Source organism: Miscanthus floridulus, chromosome 1, assembly GCF_019320115.1.
Source record: "Miscanthus floridulus cultivar M001 chromosome 1, ASM1932011v1, whole genome shotgun sequence".
Classification (NCBI taxonomy): domain Eukaryota; kingdom Viridiplantae; phylum Streptophyta; class Magnoliopsida; order Poales; family Poaceae; genus Miscanthus; species Miscanthus floridulus.
In genome coordinates, this window is record NC_089580.1 from 79,100,308 (window position 1) to 79,122,064 (window position 21,757).

Genomic DNA, 21,757 nt, shown 5'->3' on the forward strand with positions numbered 1-21,757 from the left:
TTCCTTCTTGTTCTTGGAATAAACTAGGATGTCGTCAATAAACACCACTACAAACTTGTCTAGCTCAAGCATGAATACTAAATTCATCAGATACATGAAATGAGCCGAGGCATTTGTCAAACAAAAAGACATTACTAAGTATTCATATAATCCATATCTTGTGGTAAATGTCGTTTTGGGAATATCTTCAGGCTTAATCTTGATTCGGTGATAGCCTGACCTCAAATCAATCTTGGAGAAAACTTTGGCTCTAGCCAGTTGATCAAAAAGCAAGTCTATCTGAGGTAAGGGATACTTATTCTTAATGGTCACTTCATTCAACGGACGATAGTCAACACATAACCTTAGGGTCTCATCTTTCTTTTTCACAAAAATTGCAGGACATCCCCAAGGTGATGAACTAGGTTGAATAAACCCTTTCTCAATCAACTCTTGCAACTGAGTCTTCAACTCGGCTAATTCCTTGGGTGGCATCCTATAAGCTCTCTGAGAGATCAGAGCTATTCCAGGTTTTAACTCTATGTTAAACTAAACATCCCTATCTGGTGGTAGACCGGGTAAATCCTCAGGAAAAATATCAGGGAATTCACAAACTACCGGGATATCTCTAATCTCCTTGACAAAAGTTGCACAAACTCTTTCCACTGATCTTCTTAAGGTTGGAAGTTGGATAAGAAGCTGAGAATTACTATCAGGCAAACTCACCCTTAATGTCCTATTCAAAGCATCTATAACAGTCTTATGCTGATACATCCAATTCATTCCCAAGATTACATCTATATCCTGATCCTTGAGAATTATCATGGTAGTGGGAAAAATATGCCCACCCAGGTTTATGGGTACCTAGTATACCATTTCCTTAGTACACAGACATCCCCCGGGTGATTGTATAAAGAAATTTTCCTTTGTTTCCCCAATTGGAATTTCATGCTTTACGACAAAGGTTCTATTGATGAATGAATGAGATGCACCAGAATCAAAAAGCATAATAGCAGGGTGATCGACAACAGGAAACATACCCATCATCACTGGCTCCCCTTCCAGAATTTCCCCAGCTTGAATATAGAAAACCCGTCCTGTCTTCCTTTCATCCTTGCCCTTCTGAGCATTCTGATTGTTGTTCTTGTTCTGTGTCTGAACCTATTGTTGATTGGCAGGAGCCTTCTGAGAATTTGAATTATACTATTTGGGATACGGACATTCCCTGGAGAAATGACCGGACCTTCCACAATTGTAACATGGATAATTGTGACCCTGGGATGTTGGAGCATTGACACCAGGAGCATTTGTCTATTGTGGATTCTGGTAAGTTGTGGTAGGATGAACATTTGATTGTTTCCCAGCTTGGAACTGCGGCGGACGATAATGGTTGACTAGATGATAGATTATCTTTTGCCTCTTTTGATTTCCACCAAAAGATCTAGATGACCCACTCTTTTTCTTCTTGATCTCCTTATGCTGCCGATACTTTTCCTCAGAAGCAATTGCAATATTTACTGCCTCATGATAAGTAACATTGGTACATGTAGTCATCATCGTTTGTAGCTTGGTATTTAGACCTCGCATAAACCATTTCTTTTTCTTAGCATCTGTGTTGACATGTTCAGATGCATACTATGACAGGTGATTGAATCTACCCACATATTGCATAACTATTTGATCCCCTTGCTTCAAAGCAAGGAACTCATCCAGCTTCATGGCCATCACTCCCTCTAGAATATAATGGGCTCTGAAGGCAGTATGGAACTCAGCCCAAGTTATTGGAATGCCAGTTGGTTGCATAGCCACTAGATTTGCCCACCAAGCACCTACCGTACCTCTAAGTTGCTGGGCGGCAAACACAGGTTTCTGCATCTCCGTGCATGGAATAAGATCAAACTTCTGCTCTATGGTACGGAGCCAATCATCAGCCTCCAGTGGTTCATCGGCCTTGGTAAACACCGGTGGTCTTGTATCTGTGAAATCAACATATGTAGCTTCATGCCTAGGATGATTGCGACCACAGTTTCCCTGCACCATATTCTGATTACTCTGAGCTATCTCTCGAAGCAATCAAGCCTTTTCAACAGTCACATTGACAAGGGCGGCGATAGCATCAGCTAGATTTGGTGGAACTGGTGGCGGATCAGGAATACCGTCTTCATCTTGTGAAGTACCAGGAATATAAGAACCCCACGTATGACGCATCTGTTCATAACAAACCAAACTTAACTCACAAGCCTTTATTAAATGATAAAAGAGCTTACTACAACGCATTACATTGGTTTCACTTATTTAAACACAAGCCCACATCTAAACAAGACTACATAACTAGAACTCACTAATTTACAACTCTACTCTTCTCCTCGACCACCTCAAACCTCGTGATCGGTATCCATTCCAGAAACATTTCCGCCTTCATTATCACTTTCATCGACCATCACTAATTCTTCTGGATCTTCTTCTTCTTCTTCTTCCGATTCACTATCATCGACAATGATGACGCCTGGGTCCATTGCATCTGCCTGAGGTTCATGATTTGGATCCAGGAGGTTGCTCAGCCTATGGACTTCTTCATGCAAAGTAGTATTATGTTCTTCTAAGTCTTCTACATAGAATTCTAGCTCATGAGCTCTAGCTCTAGCTACATCTTCCCTATGCCAAGCCTCATTCCTTCCTTCCACCATACGAACTAACATACGTTCGCGGTTCTTGTGAGTAGTGGTGAGACACCTCAATCTATCCCATAACTTGCCCACATGGATGGCATCCACAGCCCTATCTCTAGTAGCCTAAGCTAACTCTGCTGTAAGCCTCTGTATCTCTACCTGGGGATCAAGCCTAGAGCTACTACTGCTAGCACCATCATTCCTAGGGGCAAGCTGGTGACGAGAAACTCCTTTCGGTCCAACAGACTTATGGGGCGTTATCTTGGTACGAGCCATACTGTAGGAAGCAAGATTAATCCAATTAAGACAATCTGATCAAAGTCTAAAGAGCAACCAGGATGGATTACATAACTCAACCCAGACTCACTACCCAACCCAGACTCAGAGGTGAAGGAAGTAACAAGTGAATTAATCATGATGCATGAATCGTTCTTACGAACAAAAACATCAAAGCTTATAAGGTACATAACAATAGTTATTTTTTATATAGGGCATAATAAGATTACTACTCCACCACACAAAACCTTTTTAATCAAATAAGGAATGGTGAGAATGAAATAAGATAAGCCAGAAGCAATTTGGACCAAATAAACAAATTATATTTATTTGTCCCAAATCATTTTAAAGTTTTTGTAAAATAATACAACAAAGACTTTGTAACGAGCGTTCTGATACCATTCTGTGGCAGAACCACCTAAATTATAGGACCCACATGCACCTGTCACTGTCCAACAACATATGACGACTATGCATATGTTTCCAGTAACTTAAGAGGTTTGTCGGGTGTCCTCGGGGAACCCCGAATCATCCACAATTTTCGAGTAGGATCCCATTACAGAGTCATTACAGTATTACAACATTTATTCAAATATCTACATCAGAGTAAATTAGCGGAAGTCTTACAATAACTTAGTTTACAAACCAGTTGTTTCAAACCTTACAAACTAAGTTCGATACATATAACAAACCATAGTAGTAGTGGAGTGGCATTAGTAACATAATACAAACACACAATATAAGTATCCTGCCCAAGGATCATACATTCACTTATCGTCATCGACCTGAACGACAGTCATGCAGCACGGTCCAAAACAGACCTGCTCATGAGGCTCACCTACAACAAGGGTCAACGAACCCTGAGTACAAAAGTATTCAACAAGACTTAACCGGAATAAAAACTGAGAAGACTCAGGAATGCAGGCTTAGGGATTCAAGGTATGGCTTTAGCAATAGTCAAAGTTCTTTTGTATAAAAGCTCTTTAACAAAATTCTTTACATCAACATTTTTATCTTTGAAGAGATCATATACAAAGCTGACATAATCCATAATGAGATCATGAAACTTCATAACCAACACTTTCTCAAACCTTACTCAAGTTTCAGTTATTAACTACGATGATGAACAGTGAGTTGAGTCTCCATAACCGAGGAGCAACGACGATTCGAACCGATTAAAACCCAGCTGGGGATTCCAAACCACACGACATATGCAGGTTCCCGACCTACATATACCAACCTATCCTCAGATCCTCTAAAACAAGAACGGGTCCACGCCACCCGAGAATACAGTACTCCACCAATCCAGCCCAATGCCACGTGGGTATACGCTATTCCCGCTAAGAATAGCCGAGTTAAGGCATACCGGAGTATGTGGTTAGTACTACAAAGTCTCACCTCATGCAATTCAACAACGGACGGACCTTAATCGACACAGGCGGAAAAGAAGCCGCTCACAATACCTCTATGTCTTGTGGCTCTCACACACCGAGTCGCCCGGTCTAGATTTATTACTTTACATTCCCATAACTCATGATAACATAAGTAACCAAACGTAATCAAATATCCATTTAAAACTCGTGGGTGACAGGTAATCACCCGACTTTTATCTGTCTAAGCATGGCTAAGCATAACTAGACATTTACGAAGTAAAACTGGCAACAAGGTAGATATGAAAAAACAAAGTTGGTAATGCACCAATTAGGTTTCCACTTGACTTCTAATCACTTAATGCAGTAAATAAAAGCGAAAGCGATAAACATTTGTAAAACACAAGGTAGGTTTAAATGCATCCGGGGCTTGCCTTGGTTCACGGAAAAGTCAGGTTCCTGAGACGTTCCACAATTAACAGATCCGACCTCAACTGACGGATTAACCTCCTCCGCAACTTGATTAACTACCACATGTTCACCTTCGTTCACTACATGTAGTAACAATGCCATGTTTAACATGATGCGGGATACAAAACATGATGCTCGATGGTGAATGCAAAATTAACAACTTGAATACAACTTTCCTTCGCGGTACAGTTACAAGTCAAGACTAACTAAACTTTTTTTCATAACACTTATTTCAATTGCCAAGGATCATTACCAACCAATGACCCAAGGTCATCACTCAATCCAAAAATTCAAACAAAACATAAATCATTAAAGGTTACTATTTGCTTTTATGAATTAATTATTTAATTCAAAATTATGAAATAAATCAACTTGTTCCAATTGATCTCAAAATTTTTGTAAATGTTCATCACATGATAACTAAGTGGCAAAACAATTTTTATAATTTTTGGATAATTAATTAAGCCTAGAAAAATCATGGAAACCCATTTATTAATTAATTGAGCAATTTTTCACATTCAAAAAGTACTAAAAATCAACATTTCATATTTTTCTTAAATATTATTCATCATAGAGAGGTCACACAGAAATTTTCATAATTTTTGGAGCTCTAAATAATTCTACACAAAAATAACAAAAGCATACACTATTCATTTATTTCGAAAAAAGGAAAAATTCATTTTCAAATCACTGAGTCACTGACACCTTGACCCCACCTGTCATCCCCTTCCTCCCGCGCTGACCACGGCAACGACGGTGCTGGCCGGCGATTTCTCGCCGCCGGTGAGACCAACAGCGACAGCGAGAGTACTAACACACTCCCCTCATCACCCCGCATCGATTGAGTGCACTATCGAGACTAATTACAGCGGCGCACGAGCTTGCTGACGGCCATGGCGGACACGGTGGCGCGGCTACGCTACGCCGGCGACGTGAGACCGGTAGATCATAAACCAATAGCACGGGAAGGTTCGGCAGCTCACCCTGAACACGTTAGAGCAAAGAGCAAAGCTGGAGAATCAATGGAGGCGTTGGTCGACGTTCACAGCAACCACGGCGGAGCAACAATGACGACGGCGATGACCCAGTGACTGCGATGGACAAAACGACTAGGCAACAAGGTATAAAGCACTACGGCATCATGGCGAAGCTGAAGCAAGACTCCGCGAGGTCAGAGGCCCACCACATAGCGCTGGCCACGACGGCGCTCCCTCGACGGTGGTGCTGCCGGTCGCGAGGAAGAAAGGCGACGTATGGTGTTTCGTGGTGAAATCAGGTGACCAGAACTGGTTGGCTAGATGCGCAAGAACTAGGCGGAGCTAGGACAAGCTTTGCTGAGGCGGCAACGGCGCTAGGTCGACGACGAGAGCTCGACGGAGCTGCGACGGTGGCGACGGGAAAAGCAGAGGAGTTGAAAAGGAGGAGAACGGCGACGGTGGCTGGCTTTATAACGCGGCCAAGGACACGAAGACGACGCGTAGAAGCTTCACCATGCCAGCGCGGAGCCGAACACGGCCACGGGCGTGCCTAGAACGCCGAAGAAGGACCGTCGGCGGTGACAATTGCCCGACGGCACTGTTCCACTTATTTACCAAAATGCCATTTATTTTAAAATCCAAATTACTCCCAAATTTATGTAACAACTCAAAGATGTCCAAAAATAAAAGTTGTTCAAAATTCAAAGTTCTACAACTTTGCTTTTATAACCACCCCCTAATTCGGTCTACATTTTGAAATGCAAATTTTGAATTCAAATAGGGGACATTTAAAGAATTTCGCCTTTTCAAATTACTTCAAATTTTTCATAACAACTTTGAAAACTCCAAAAATAAACTTTGTATAACTTGACAAGCTCTACACTTTTGCTTTTAGGCTTAACCCCAAAATGTGCTTAGATTTTGAAATGGGTTTTCAAGGTAGAATTTAAATACTGAAAATCAGGGTTTTCGGAAATTCAATCCAATACAAAGAATTTTTAACTCAATTCAAGCCATACAAGTCAACACATATAACATAAAGGTAAACTTGTTTTAGTGTATGCATATCAAAATTTTCACTAACACATGAATGATGTGCTATGCATATGATGACATGGCATATTTTAGTATTTAAACACCCGAGGTGTTACAGACATTGATAGAGCCACCGCTAGGCGACGAAGGAGCTCGTGACCCACAATGAGGAGCCCACGCTCCACACGGAGGAGGTGAGCGCCTAGGCGACAACACCGCCATCACCATCATGGGGAGCCGACGAGGTCGAGGTTGGACGAGGGCCACCAGAGTTTGCTGGACATTGGAAAGAGGAGCACTAGGCCCTCAAGCATGTTCCCCACACGGAGAGCTCGTGACCCGCCGCACCTGGGCGGAGAGCCTCGTCACTGCCGTCCTAGGGAGCCGCGCGGGCTTCGCGGCAGCTCCCTCTGGCGGCGGCGAGGGGAATGGAGGGGGAGGTGTTGTGGCGGCAGTGGCGGCGGCTAGGTTTTCTTGCGCCCTCCCAAGCAAGCCGCCTCTAAAGTAGCTCGGACTCGAACAGGTGTGGTCGATACCACTGCAAGTTATAAATTTTCCACAGAATATGAATTCTCCTAGGAAGAGAGTTCAATGCTTGGATGACACGGGGCTACGACAAAACTAGTACCGGCCACGCCACGCTTGATATTGCAGTTTCATCGTTTGCCTGCGTGCTGCTGGCCACTGGCCACCACATCCACTTGCATATATATATGCATCCCCAGCCCATTTTCTCCCTGCACCGCACCTTACGTCTCCTAGCTCCCTCCTCCGACTCCGATCTGTGAAAGGGTCGCTGCTAGCGTGTGGGCAGGCTGTGGACTACTGGCCGGCACCGTACGTACGTCGCCAACACATGCATGTGCATCGCGCGCGCTCGCGTGATGACTGATTGCTAAGGGACCTGCTGGCTGCATGCATGTTTGATGCGTTGTAGTTTTCGTAATTGTTCACGAAATGAAATCAAGTAGGATGGATCGGAGCCAAGGAAACTTCGCGGAAACCGGCGTAGTAACCGTTTCGGCAAAACACTAGCTATGGGCCTTTACCCTAGCAGGCTGCCAAGTGCGTGAAATGCTTGCATGCATGTCACTCTCAGGCGTACGTTAAGTTGTACTGATTCATTCACTGTTTTCTCCGAGATTTATTACTCATGGCTAGTCTCATCTTCCGTCATTCTAAGTGGTGTACTTCTAGCATTTTTCTAAACTATGCTTAGTCACATCATCCATTATAAAAACTCACTCTTTCTTATCAAGAAACTACTCCATCGTTCCAAAAGAAGGGATCTTATAGCATTTACATTTGACCTTCTCACTTTCTACTGTATATTTCTCTTTTCTCAATACAACTTTCTCTTTTCTCGGTACATCTCTATTCCAAGCTATTTAGAGGCATTTTGATCTTTTGACTTCAACATTGGTTTTTGTGAGAAATTCTAAAATGTTGTTTAATATGAGACGGAGAGAGTACTTTACATTTATGTCAAGATTGAAACTTCGCCGGTTGTCATGATTTTTAGTACTCCCTCCATCCTATAAAGAGTATCATTCTAGCATTTAAATTTTGTCTCACAAAAAGTGTCGTTGTGACTTTTAAATGCATATTTCTCTTCTCCAACACCTCTTTAATTCCCATGCTTTGATCGATCTAGAATGACATTTAATATGGGACGGGGGAGTACTCACTAACAATAATTTCTCCAACCAAAAAAATATAACTTTTATTTCCTGAGGAATCAAACAATTCTAATTTTGACTAGATTTTTATAGAAAATAGTATCTACATTTATATTTTCAAATAGGTTTATTGTGAAAATATATTTCAACTAATCTTGTGATATATATTAAGAATGCATATAAATTAATATTTTCACATATTAGGTCAAACTTTAGATTACCTGACTCCTCTGGAAGTGAGACTTTTTCCTTTTTTCGAGGAGTGAGTAGATGGGAACCATCCGCGTCATAACTGTCTAAAGGTGGTCACCCATTTGTGATAACTGTCTAAACCCGGTCGCACTCGCACCCAGCAACGTCCTTCCTCGCGCTCAGTCTGACGAACTAGCAGCTCGGCTTGGATGGACAATGCATTCGTAATTTTCCCATCTTTTGGAAAACTTCTCTACATTATTGCATTGCGGCGATATCTTGGAAAAAGATTCTATATTTTTGCATGAGTTGCGGGCACGCATCAGCTTTTGGAGTCCGAATGATCTAATTAATTAAGTTAAATAGACGATATAGGAACATTTTCCAACTCCTTCAAGCAAAGGGCGTATAACTCGTTGTTTAAAGCCATTTTTTTTTAAAAAATGAGATGATATATGTGGGTCCTCGATATCACTCATTTTGAATGGATAAGAAGTCTTGCTCATAATTTATAACAACTTCGAAGATGGTACTCACTCGGAGATATCACCGTTTAATTTAACTCACTTTTCAAATGGTTAGATGTCCTGCTCATAATAGAATTAAGCAAATTTGAAGTTCATTCATTTCCTAGTCCGATCAGATTCGATTAAGAAAACATATTCAAGACTTATTAATTTGTATTGTGCATGCTATATTTCATCATTCCACCCTCAAAATAATCGGTCAGACACATTTTTCGGCTCAAGTCACAGTTCTATCGTTGAAAAAGATACTAAAACGTCATGTCCTATAAAGAAGCTAAATTCTTTTTACACCTTTAACTTATTAGCAAAGCGTCACTTCAATTATTAGTTTTATTTAAAATTACTTTATATAATACAATTTTAGTATTATTGTTATACGTAATGAAAAGTGACATCGGTGAACGTCTGCCATACATAATGAAAAGTGATATCATTCATTGGACATTGTCCTCCCCGGAAGTCACCCACTATCTCAACTCAGCCGCAGGACATTGTCCTCCCCGGAAGCTCAAGTCCGGCTTCCTGTACTCTCTCTCTCTCTCTCTCTCTCTCTCTCTCTCTCTCTCTCCATAATAGCATGCTTTCTTTTCAGCTCAATAGGCCACCCTAACCTCGTCGGTCTCCTCCTTAACCTCCTTTCTTTCTTGGTCCACGTCCATTCCACCGCGCCTCCTTTCGTCAGTCTCCTCCTGCTCTCTCTTTCTCCCTCTCGGCTCTCTTCTCGCTCCTCCCGACTCCTCACCAGTCACCACAACGCTGGTAGGCACTTCTGGCGCCTTTCAGATTTACTCACCGTGATGCTACTTGTGTCTGATCGATTTCGTTCTCTCCATGGTTTCTTCCCGGACAGAGCGTTTCGGACGGAGCAGCAGGCGGGCTTTCTCGGCGGACTACAGGTAACGAGGATCTGCAGTTCAGTTTCTTATCCCAGAGCAGCAGTAGTATCTCTCAAACTCTGAAAAACATTCCTACACGAAATCAGGGTCCAGAATCGTCTTTCCAGTTTGGGACACCTTGATCTCCAGCAGTCCAATAATAAGATCCATCTGCTGTAGTAATAATACATATATCCTGGTAGAACAACCTCCAATTCGTGAGAATAGATAACCATCTTCTTCTAAAGTTTCTTGACGTTATATATGTTTTCTTACAGATGGATAATTATCGAGCACACGAGGAGGAGGATGACCTGTGGATGATGTGGATCCTACAAATTCTGGAAGGGCCCCGAGATGAATCAAACCTAAATGATTGCTTATCAGGTAGGTATATATGTACGATGTTTAGCTGTTACTGTCAATTCCCAAGGGTTCTTGGCCTACACATACCGTTAATATGGCATTATCTATGGCTTGGAAGGACATTTATAGATCTTTTTCCCTCTGCAGGTGATTTTCGTCGTCCATCTCCTTCGCTGGACACAAATGCCCATCGTCAGGTATGCTGTTATGGAATTTGTCAATCTGATATTGAGATGTTTAATTTTAAAGACCTGGTAGATTTTTGCACAAGAACACTTTTCACATACAATTGACGGTCGTCAATCTCTTCATGGCAGACGGAACGTAGGAGAAGTGGCCGATGAGGGACTCGGGAGAGAAGGACGTCTCCATGGGTAGGCACATGTTTACGAGAAAATCCTTATATATATACCATTGAAACTTATTATACTTGTCCTTTGCATGCCATTGAAAATTTAGCGTTTCCCTGTCACCACAGCTGTTTTAGGTTTTCCCGTCTCCTGTCTGCCATGCATTTTAGCGGATTCCATTAGTCACTGACTCTCAGTAACAGTTGTAGCAGTCGGTGTGTGTGTGTCAGCTCTATACAAAAGATGACCAAACAGCCCTAGCCTAGTCTACTTCTCCACCATTGAGGTATTTCAGCAAAGGCAACATGCCGTGGCCCCAGGCCTCAGCGTCTCGCTGGCATGATCCATTGAGATTGGAAACAAAGTACGCCTGCTGCTAGGCTGCAGCAGCGACGATGCTGCACGATGCGGAATTGCCGATGGCAAGGTCGGAGGCGGTGCCCACGCACGTCCGTGCCCAGAGCGACCCAGCATGGAGGCGCTCCGCTTCCTGCCTTTGCCTGGCCACACGGCGTTCTTATTTGGTTAATAGGTAGTGTGTCCGTGTATTGCTACGAGATAACTAAATTTTTTATATTAAAAACACATGGATCACACGATAAAATAATAATACTGTTAAATTAAATATCGACGTTAAAGTGATATTTAATTCAAAAAGCAAAGTTTGTGAAATTAACATAGTTACGTAGAGTGCGGCGTCGCAGGCTCACAAACTCTATTGTGTAGACTTTTTCGTGATATGACTAAGATAATATTTTATATTAGCAGAAAGAATTCTCCAATATACATTTCTTTCGTACGCCAATAAATCCATGAATAAATTTCGCTGCATCTCCATATAATTCTGTACATACAGGTTCAAGTATATATGTAAATATTAGTGCCTGTCACATGGATAATACTGCGTGCCTTAAAAAAAACTCATAAAATTTTAAAACAAAGTATATTATACTCATCGTATAAATATGTGTGGCTTTAGGACTATTCCACACAGACATATATTATAGAATAAGGTATCCACTTGAGTGTCTGTTCCAAGATGTTGAATTAGGTGTTGTAATTCTTAATTTCAACACATTTTTTAGGTCAAGGCAACCAATGGTGACACTTTTCTTAGTGGTGCATAATTTTATGGTGCACCTCTTGACTATCTGAGTAAGGATAAGTTAGCACTGCAAAGGCTCAGAAAAGCTGCTGAGAAGGCCAAGATTGAGTTTTCCTCCACTATGCATACTAAAACCTCTGTCCCCGTTTATCATTGCCGATGCTTTTGATGTAAAATAATTCAATATTACCATGATCAGATATAAGTTTGAGTCTCTTATAAGCAATCTCATAGAGTGACTCTTATTTTTTATGTGATCTGCCTCAAGGATATTGGCAGGACGATGGACCCATATTGGAATGTCGCACCAAAAAATATCCACGTTTTGTCCATGATTTATTTCCCATGAATACATGCGGGTACTATGATAACACTAACTACACCAAATGAAAGATTAGAGATAATTTGCATTGCCTCTAGAAGAATTTATTTATTAAGTTCTTTGGACTCTACAGGTAGTTTTGAAATATCTGTTTGCATGTCTTACCTCGTATCCTAATTCAAAATTTTATAGTTTAATTAGAATATTTAGGTGATTGTATATATATAATATTCAATACAAGAATAATCTATGCATGATCTTCTTGAAAGATTTCTGCATTGTAAAGACATCTTCGTTTTTTATGCATGCCCATGCTAATGCTACGGTAAAAACAAAAGAACAATATATCAATTAAAAAATAAAAACAAAACTCATGCTCAAAGTCAAAAAGATAAATTATGGATGCTTGAATTTTATCATCCATTATCTACCGGCATGCCTATAAAATATATTGAATAAACAATTAAACATAGATAGAAAACTAAATTAATGAAAGGATCATTGCAAGACATCAATCATCTCATAGCTTCGGACAATATCGCAAAGCTACTAAAAACTGTAACCGTGCCCTCACCTCAAACATTGTCCAGATAAATGGATTACAATGAAAGAAATGGATATCGGAGATTTCTTCCTGCCAATATAAAATATTATCTTAGCCGCATCACAGAAAGGTCTATAAAGTAGAGTTTGTGAGCCTACAACGCCGCGCATTCCGTGACTGTGTTAAATTCATAAACTTTGCTTTTTGGATTAATGTTACTTTAACGTTGGTATTTAATTTTTACAGTATTATTATCTTATCGTGCGATCCGTGTGTTTTTAGTATAAATTGTTAGTTATCCCGTAGCAACGCACGGGCACGCTACCTAGTATAAATATAAAGAATGAAAAAGACGACAAGAAAGATTGACATTAAGTCAACTTCTTTTGATTCTTTACGAACACATCTGAAAGTGTTAACATGTGGGCTGTGGGTATCAAATCAAAAACAACAAAAAAGAACATGGATTCGACCATAAGTAGCATTTGTTCTCCTTTTTTTTGAAAAAAAAGAAAGGTACTGCAGAGTTACAGGATTGTCAATCTTATCAGCACCATCAATTTTTGGCAATTGTAGAACTCAACCAAGACACCCATTGAAGTGCTACATCCCTAGCTCGCAACCTAATTAAAAGTAAGTTCTCGCAAGCCTAGTTCCCCAGCCATTATTAAACTGCATGAAGGGCTCCGGAATGAAGACTACTATTTGAAAAAAGAGTAAATGATCATTGTTTCCTTCCATGCATGATTGTTTCCTTCCATGTATGATTATTGTTTTCTTCCATGCATGTGGCCTCAGCTGATCGATTTGTTTCCTTCAAAGCAGGCGGGAATCGCATGGATGACAGTTTTTTTTCTATCGCGCGGGGTATCGCACGGGGTGGGCAAACGGACGAACCAAAACAAATGTCGTATCGAAAGATGTCCACGCTTTGTTCTTTTTAGTTGTAGGAGATTATCATGAAAGATTGTCTTGAAACATTAAGTCTAATATTTTCGTCGCACCCTCTTTGTGTTCAGATTCTTTCTTAGCTTATATATCACCCATCAGGGAAGAAATAAATTCAACATTTCTATGACTACGTTTTGGATGTTTGACAGGATCCGATGTTCTTTGAAAGACGTGTTAGTAGATAATACACAAGTAGGAAAAACAACAGACGGTGGGCTGGTAAAGAAGTGGAGAGGCTGGTACAAGGTGTCTCTAAATTTGGTGCTGGACAATGGACCAAGTTGAAGCAGAATTTTTTCAAAACGTCAATTAGGACAGCAGTAAATCTTAAGGTAAAGTAGATTAACGACACATGCTCAATGAAGTAAATCCATTATATTTCTGGGGATGCTATTGGCTAATATCATACTCTTATGTTGTTTTTCATGGCTCAGGACAAGTGGAGAAATCTATTGAAAGCTTACCAGGTCAGAATTCCATCTATATAAAAGTCTTGTTTTCTTAACTTCTAACAAATAACTTCTGAGTACATTTCTTGAATTCAATTCAGGAAAATTCATCACAACAAACTACACTACTGTATCTTGAGCCATCGTTGGTGGAGCGGATCAGGAAGCTAGCATGGAGTTAGCCCTTATCTAAAAGAGAAGGGAACAGTAGAAAGCTGGTTATTAAGGAAATGGAGGCAGGGTTTTGGATGTGAGCAAGCTGAATTTTACTTTTCTCCATCTATATATGTTCTTTGTAAAGACTGTTTGATGGTTCGAGGAAACTTAGATTGTCCCATGACTACAACGTACATTCACTCTAAAGTGTCTTTAGTCTTCGTGTTCATCATTTGCATGCGCCGACATACTCAATTAGACACAAGTCTTGAGCCAAGTTACTTGTGGCCATTCACAGTGTGACTATGGTTGGGTGGAACCACTACTGCAAAACAAGAATATCCCTGACGGTGGTGAACTTTTTATAATGGTGTACGTATAGCACCCATTCAGTGGCGGACCTAAAAAATATTTTAGGGGGGCTGAACAACACTGCTGTTCGATCTTAAGTCTCAGTCCCCCTACACTATAGAATTTTGCCTAAAAAATTTATGGGGACTGCTGTTCGATCTTAAGTCTCAGCCCCCCCACACTATAGAATTTTGTCTAAAAATTTATAGGGGCTCCATAGAAGTTCCACTGCTACGAAATGGGTAGTGGGGGCTTGAGGGGGGGGGGGCCGTGTCTGCCCCTGCACCCATTGCATATATACCTATAGTGCCATCAGCTCCTCCAAAGTTTAGAAACTGGTTTCTCCTATCATAAATTTCTTCTTCAACGAGTATAGAAAACCTCCCCGGCCTGTGACAAGGTAAAAAAAAAAAGATGCTCCCACCCTGCTGGATGCATGCATGATGCGGTGTAGTTTTGGTAATTGTTCTCGAAATGAAATTAATTAAGCAGGATGGATTTGAGCCAAGGAAACTTCCCGGAAGCCGGCGTAGTAACCATTTTGGCAAAAGTTTTTGGCTAATCTCTTGGCTTGTCTTTTTGAGAGTAGGTCTCAAATTAAGGTTGAGGGCTACTTAGTGCCTATTTTTACTAGCGCAAAAGTTAAAAGGATACATCACGAAATTATATTAAAGCATAGCATGAGAAAAGTAACTTACATCACATGCAGATGTTAATAAAAAAAGGAAAAATAATTACTTTCGGTTCTAACCATGGAACGCACAAAATCTTATACTCCCTAACTTGAGAACGGGTAAACGTATATGATTATTAGAGGAAATAGTAAAAGTCAGTTGCGGTCTTTATACTTGCCACGCGGTGTTTTCCAGACCTCAAAATCTATTTTTTTTTCATTTCTTGCTCTCAGTCTCATCACTGGTCCAAACGGTCGCTAAGTAGTTCTTTTTTAACCACAGTCGTGTGAGCTTTAGGGGAGTTTGGATCGGTAGTCACCAATTATCATCCAAGCTTTGTATTGTTAAACTATATACATACGAAAAAAAGATCCTTGACATAATTGGCTCCGTTCGACTTGCTGAATCTTGGCTGAAAAATACTGTCCTGGCTGAATTATTGAGAGAAAAACACTGTTCTGACTAAAAAAATAAACCGAACAAGCCAAATATGGGGTAAGCCGAACGAGCCAATGTACGTTGATTACTTTTTATCTGATGATATGATAGTTTTTGTCGGTTGGATTGGATTTGATCGTGTCACATCAAGAATATATTCCATGGATGATGGCATGATATGAAGAATATGTGCCCTTTCCTTTTTTAAAAAGCCTAATGACTGATGTTCTCATTTCTTCCATTTAACACTGGTAGAGAACAGAGCTTTACTCCCGATGGGGAACCCCCTCTAATCCCGGTTCCCCACCCGGGAGCAAGCATCCGGGACTAAAGGAGGGTCCTTTAGTCCCGGGTCAGGAATCGGGACTAAAGGAGGACCTTTAGTCCCGGTGGGTAACACTAACCGGGATTAAAGGTGCCTCCTGACATGCCACGATGGTCGGCACCTTTAGTCCCGGTTGGTAATACGAACCGGGACTAAATGTTTTTTTCTTTTTTATTTTTTTTTTATTTTTTTGTTTTCTTTTCAAAATAGGTTTTCGAAGTTGTATTGTACGCTGCTAATTATACATTTATACGCGCGTATAGTATGTTTCGGTTCAAGCACAATGAATGTATTAAATCACACAATTCAAGCATAGAAATATATATATATATATATATATATATATATATATATATATATATATATATATATATATATATATATATATATATATATATATATATATATATATATATATATATTTATATGCATGCATGCATATGTGTATTTTACATTATATTATTTCATGTGCATATATTACAAAAAGATTGCATTACAGTTGTTGTGATATAACAAGTTTCCTCTCATCCTCTAGCTTGGCTTCCATGGCAGTGTTGGGTCCAAGTAGAACTCGCCCTTGGAATCGATGACCTGCTCATTAAAAATCCGGCTATAGACTCTTGAATTGCTTTGATTTGGTCTTGCCGTATGACCTTTTCCTCCAACCATCGAGTCTACAGGTTTGAATTAAAGGAAAATAAATTAATATATGTACATATATATATATATAAAGACATAGTAACACAATCAATAATAATAATTAAATGAATATATAGTGTATTTTTAACGTACTTTGAGTCTCTCTGTAGGAGTTCTTTGGGAGACCACCTTGATAAACTTACAAACATAGTAACCACAGTAGTTGTTCCCCTATTCCTGCCTCAGACACCACTTTATGAGAAAAAGATTTGTCATCCAATCTGGTGATCCGGTGAAAGCTATATGTTTAATTAATAAAGATGATGTGATTTAGGGGACTTATTTTCAAAGGGATTACATTCAGTGGCGCTTTACATTTTCCCATGTGTTGCTTCTCAATAAAGGTTTTCCAAACACTGCCTAATAAAAAATTTGCCACGTCATCAGATATAGTTAATCATCATGTTTGTGTGTATATATAGGTGCTAGAGATACCGAAATTACCTCTGGATAATATCTATCATATCTTGGTAGTCTTGTTGTGGTTTTCTCATCGAGTCATAGATTATCAAGTGACTTTTTACCAGATCGATGTCCATCAATATCCAGTGATTGCTGCATGTGTTTATAGGATATAACGCATAACACTCATTAATTAACTAGAATCAACATATGAGCCATTAAGGATGATCGACATTATTAACACTCACTTGAAGTTGTAGGGAAATAGTATATCCTTCTTGTGACGTTGGTTCACTAAGAAGTTCATGAGGTTACTCTCTGACTTAGACTTCCAATTAGTCTTTGGAGTAACTGGGTCTTTGAATACTATATGGGGATCAACAAAACCAATTTCATTGCAGCCTTCCTTTCTGAGCTCTGTCATTGTAAATCTACATATATATAGTACTTGTTAGAATAATTTATATACATATACACACATATGATGAGTTTAATAATAGATCGAAAGAATTATTACTTACAGGCAATAGCAGCTAATGATAACTTTGTCCAAAGAGGTCAGGTGGCATAGTTGATGAAATTCTGCAAAGTCAACATACATAACATCATCGCCACGGAACCAATGTTTGTCTCTAATTCTGACACCAACGTAAAAGTCTCCACCGGTAGACGCCTGCATGTACTACTTGTTTAGTAGGTACATTTGCGTCCCCAGATCAGATAAGACTTGAGGGTTGTATAGACTCTGGCCTAGTACAAATTTTTTCTTTCAAATATCAACCTCCGCCGGACTCTCAATGTTTCCATCACCAAACATCTAGTAAAGGTCGAGACCAGTCTCATCAATAAATTCACCAAGGTGATCCAAATCGACATCCAGAGCTATGTTTGCCTGATGTATTAATCCTAAATTCGAACCATATTCATTACCAACAACTAGCGGGGGACTGATTGGTGCGCTTATTGTCCGAGTTGGGCAACTTCTTTCCCTGCCCGCTTCTTTTTCTGTGCCGCCTCAATTGACTTGGTGAGAGTGCGGTCATAGTCCGTTAACGTTGATTTGGACGACTTACGAGATTCCCGCTGTTGTTGCTGGTAAGAAGCCACCCTTTTTCTTAGAATATCTGGAGCTACGAAGAAGTACGATTTCTCTAGGTTTCTCCTTGCTTCTTGATTCTTTTTAAGTTTGTCATAGAATCTAGACATATCTTTTTTATATGCATCAGTTCCTTCTTCCTTCTCTTCAGATATTATTTTGGGAATAGCCCTTGGTTTCACGGTGGCTTTCTTTGCCGGCGGGGACTGGTTCTTCGTTTGCGGGGCTGACCTCTTGCTAGGCTTCTTGGTAGGCGGGGGCGGGGGAGGCGTTGGAGACCTCCTTGGAGGTGGTGGCAGCGGTGTTGGAGACCTCCTTGGAGGTGGCGACTACAGCATTGGAGACCTCCTTGGAGATGGTGTGGATGCAGCCTCGCCTTCCAACACAATGTCATCATACAGAGCACTATGATGATCTGGCGATTGAACAATTGGATTTAGGTTGGGGGAGGATCTGCTACAAAAAAAAGGAATGACATATTATTATGAGCATATTATTAATTATTTAAGCCAATACAAATTAATGATGTAGTGTTTTCATCCGCACGTACCTATGGTGAGGTAGTTCAGGAGGAGGTGGAGCCGACATCCCAGGAATGATGATGTAGCGCTTGCGCCATAGAATGAATGTCTTCTCTATTTCTCCTAGAGTCTTCTCGTCATCACCTCCAGGAATGTCAAGAGGCAAATCACTAAAACCTTTTTCAGCTTTATCTACCGAGATGGTAGCATATCCTTCTTGGATTATATTCCCATGAATCCTTGGTGTCTTGGTTCGGTCGATAGGATTAACAAGACCGATAGCCACCTTGATTGTGGAATTCCCCTTCGGAATGTGTAGCTCACACGATGTACAAGGTTCAGTGACATCATCCACAGGGAAGCGCAGTTCTATGTCCCCTTGATTTGGTATCTCCGTGGAAGCGCAACTGCTTTTCAACTGAACAGATTGGCTAATGTTGATTCCTGGCTCTGATGCCTGCTTGCTTGCACTCACTGCTATTTGCACTTGCCTTCTGATTTTCTCCTGCATTCTCGCTTCAAGGTTTTTTTCCTGCTCCTGTGCTTCACACACCGCTTCCTCCAACCTCTGGAGCCACTGTGCCTCTTCTTCCTTCTTTCTCTAGCGGCTTCTGTAGGAAGGTCTGTCCTGAGGGAATCCATGCTCCCATGAGACACTTCCTTTGCCTCTAGTTTGGCCACCATGTTCAATAGTCCCGATGGCGTATGTCAGCTCATCCTTCTCTCTGTTGGGCCTGAACGCACCACTAGCAGTAGCTCTCTGAGCATAAAACAATCTTTCTGTTGCTTCTTGCAGTCTTGCGCCATAAACGCACTTCCCTGTCTCCTGGTCCAGTGTTCCCCCATGAGCGAAAAACCAATTCTTTGCACGCTCTCCCCACTCGAGTGATTCTGGTGTGATACCCTTGGCAAGAAGGTCTGCTTCTATTTTGTTCCACTTCTTAATGGTAGTCGGGTAGCCACCTGATCCCAAGTTATGGTGGTATGTCTTCTGTTGGGCATTACGTTGGTTCTTTATCACCCGACTCACACCCTCTTCCGAAGTCTTGTACTGTACAAACTCATCCCAATAGGGCCTCTGCTTTGAGATCGGGCCTGGGACAGTAAAATCTAGTGCTATGTTCTTCTTGACATACGTCGTGTATATGTGTTTCTTCCAAGTCTGAAACTGGGTGGCCATCTTCTTCATTGCCCAATCCCTAACTCGCTCCTTTAATTCATCACCATCTATTATATCATCATAACCATCTGTTTGGAGCGTGAAATGTACCAAGATATCTTTCCAAATTAACGTCTTGTCATGATCGGAGACAAAACTGATATGAGGAGCATTGGTCTTCTTCTTCCATTCGCGGGTACTGATCAGGAGCCGATCCCGTACAAGGTAACCACAGTGGTGCACGAATTTTATTTTATTTGGCCCCCCCAGTTTGCCTGTATCCACATTGAACTCCAAGATGATGAAGCGGCCCTCCAATGGCTTTTTGGGACCTAGAACATTTTTACTCTTCGTTGTAGTTGTTGATGTCGATCCAGAGGGCTACAAAACATAAACATTATTTTTAATGTCATGAGCACACATAAGACATGATAATATATATAGCTAATAATAAAAAATATATACTTGGCCAATATGTTGTTGCTCATTTTGTTCAAGAGCTAAGTACTGACTCCCGTCATCTGCATCCTCTCGCATGTTATTTTTAGCACCATCATCGCCGGCAACTTGAGTGCCAGTGTTGATCAAATTCATCATCAACTCCTCCTCATCCATGTTTCTCGGGTCGGCCATCTAGCTTCAAAAAACAAAACCAATATATAGTATGTCAAATCTTTGCTTACATGCGTAAAATCTTCCGCCGTATAAACCCTAAACCCTAAACGAGTAGGTTTTGACGGGTGAAGGTTGGTTTGTATGATAAGAAGAATCAGGAAGCGAGTAGGTTTTGGCGGCGGTCCCGCCTGAAACAAAAGGGGGGCGTCGCTACGCATTAGGTTTTATTAAATAGAAAATAGCGAGCCTCACCTGAAAGAAAGGGGGCATCATTGCGCGTCAAGTTTCTGAGAACAATAAACGATGAGCCTCGCCTAAAAGAAAAGGGGGGGCGTTGCTGCAAACCAAAGTGACAACAAAATTGCACTGCATCCTGACTCGTCGAGTAAACAGCTCCAAATAATGTTTACAATAATTGGAACCCTCGAAGAGGTTCACAACAACACGCCAAATTTACAACAAATACAACACACACGTTACATCGATAAAAAATAGACATCAAGTCGACCCTTGGTGTTGGAACTCCCAAACATCGGGAGCATCCTCTTCAAAACACACCTCGCATGCCATATCCCTCGCCATCTCCATAACTATATTTTCAAGCACACTTTCAACCACTTCATCTGCTACACCCTTGATAGACTCAGCTATATCATCCACAACCACCTGCAAACCAACCTTCACCCACGAAAAATGATCGAACAAGGGCGGCGTAACCCTAAACCCTAGGGCGAACGAGGGCGGCGGTGCTTCGCCGTATAAACCCTAAACCCTAGGGCAAACGAGGGCGGCGGTGCTCCACCATATAAACCCTAGGGCGAACGAGGGCGGCGGTGCTCCGTCGTATAAACCCTAGGGTGAACGAGGGCGGCGGTGCTCCGCCGTATACATAAAAACATATGGCGCCTATACATAGAAATGCATGGCGCTTATAGATGGCGCGTATACACTGGAATTTTTTTTCGATCTGTTCCTTTGGCGCTTTCTTTCTTATAATAGTTAGCGCAACAGAGAATAATGCCCGTCTGAACGCCGTGTGCGACGTGCCATAAAAATTAGTTAAGTATACGTTTGGGTTTGTGATCAATACACACATTTGTTGACGTACGTATGTATGCAAGTGACAACCAACAAAGTTTCAGTATAGCTACTATATCAAATCATGCACGTAGGAAAAGAAAACA

At 41.0% G+C, this 21,757-nt stretch overlaps 1 protein-coding gene and 1 pseudogene; both read left to right on the forward strand.

Moving 5' to 3' along the window:
• The window catches only part of LOC136536627 (transcription factor LRL3-like), a 172,086-nt gene that overhangs the window by 20,857 nt on the left and 129,472 nt on the right, over positions 1 to 21,757 (forward strand).
• Positions 9,782 to 14,467, forward strand: LOC136487826 (telomere repeat-binding protein 5-like; annotated as a pseudogene).